Here is a 2037-nt window from a genome sequence, read left to right on the forward strand (position 1 = left end):
TAAACAAGCATATACACACGCATATATATCTATACAATAATATAATACACATGTGTGTATGTATATATGTACACACACACACACACACACACACACACACACATATATATATATATATATATATATACATTTGTAAAAATGCGTTTGCATAGGAATTTGTTAGGTATGTATATACGTAAATATATATGTGTGTGTGTTTGAGCGCGTACATATAAATACATTGGTATGTGTGTGTTTGCGTGTATGTATGAATGTATGTATGCATGCGTGTATGTATGTGTGTATGTATGTATGTATGTATGTATGTATGTATGTATTATGTATTTATGCATGCATGCATGTGTGTGTTATGATTTCAGTAAGACGTAGATGAAAAGTTGTGCAGTGAAAGCTTAACAAAGTAGATAGTAATGTTATTTTTATTATTACTTGTTCTTTGTAAGTTTTGCTTTTTACATTTATCTGTTGACAATAAAGGAATATCTGCACTGTAAAATGGATATGACGGATTCATACAGTGTTAAATATAAAAGTAATTTGCTAAAAGGTATCATCTAAAAGATTATGACAGCTTATGTGAAGGTTATCGTGAAGTTGTTCTCATGGTAAGTATTTTATTTTCCATTCTTTTCCTTTTTTTCTTTTTGGCCATATGCCTTACAGCTTATCAGCTTGTCTATGCTTGCTATTTACCACAGCTTCTTTGGATTTTTTTTTGTTTTGTTTTTGTAGCATCGTAGATAAGAATAGTTAGCTAGGGCCTAGCTCAACCCTCCTCGATTCGCGAAGGAAATGGACATTGTTGTTTTACATACGTGATTGTCTCACGGCACTACTTAACCGTTTCTGAAAGAGTAAAAAAAAAAAAAGGAAAAGTAGCGTAGGGAAAAGAAACAACCCCGATATCTAACTGGTACGTTATTTATCGACCCCGGAATAATAAAGCTCAATGATGATTTTTGGAGGATTTGAACTCAGTGAATAGAGATCCAGAAAATTTACTAGTCGGCATTGTTCTTACACTCTAACGATTCTGTCCATTGCTCGTCTTAACGAATTTATGTATATTCCTTAGCTGTATCCGTGAGCGAGGAAAGATGTTTCTGATAATGGTTTTAGTAGCTATCACAGGTTGTGAAATGATAATTTACAAACGCCGTATCGAAATTTGAAGCTGCTATTCATTCTTAGAAAGTCGAGGATAATTAGCTGTCAGATTCACAACAAAAGAGTCACTATTCGTATCTCGTTATTCCTTTAGACATCTCAACGTTGTAAGCACTAGAATCAGTTTATAACTAATGAATGTTTCTTCCCGTTAGTTTCATTTGGTACTGATATAGAGAAAAGTATAGCATGCCAAGTTATTTTTCCCAAGGTGATCCTGAAGCTCGAAGGACTGAACTTAAGGAAGATCGTGTAGTTGATTGAATCAATACAGGGAGAGACATTTTCGTAAGATATTTATAAGGTGGGAAACGGTAACATTGACATTTTCAGGTTTCCCCGAGTCTGGAAAGTTTGACGCGGTTCAAATATATGCAGACCATTGATGTTTCAGTGAGTGACCTTCTTCTGGGGGCAATTCTGCGACACGTTAATTAACCAATAGCATCCGGTAGTGGGGGCTTTGGTCCTGGGGTTCCAGAGTTTTGATGAGCGCGGAACTACCGCTTAGCTACTTTTGTTTCCAGGTCTATTTTGACCTGAAATAATAGCACCTATCTTGAGCCCAGCTATGAGTTAATTAGCCATTTCATGGAATTACCTTCGGAAGAAAGTCAGGATCTTTTTTAAAACGGGGCCACAGTTTTCATTAACGAAACACTTTGAAACTTGGAACACTGGTAGAATGTATCATATAAAACATCTTTTTCTCTTAGTCTTCTTTAAAAAAAAAGAAATCCATAAATTATTCCATGTTAAAGTTGTCGTATTTCTGTAATTTCAACCAATCACTGACGTCCATTCAGCCGATATACATTAAGTGCCGACTACATAAACAAACGATTCTGAAACAATTAACCCTAACCCTAA

This window comes from Octopus bimaculoides, chromosome 17 (assembly GCF_001194135.2).
Source record: "Octopus bimaculoides isolate UCB-OBI-ISO-001 chromosome 17, ASM119413v2, whole genome shotgun sequence".
Classification (NCBI taxonomy): domain Eukaryota; kingdom Metazoa; phylum Mollusca; class Cephalopoda; order Octopoda; family Octopodidae; genus Octopus; species Octopus bimaculoides.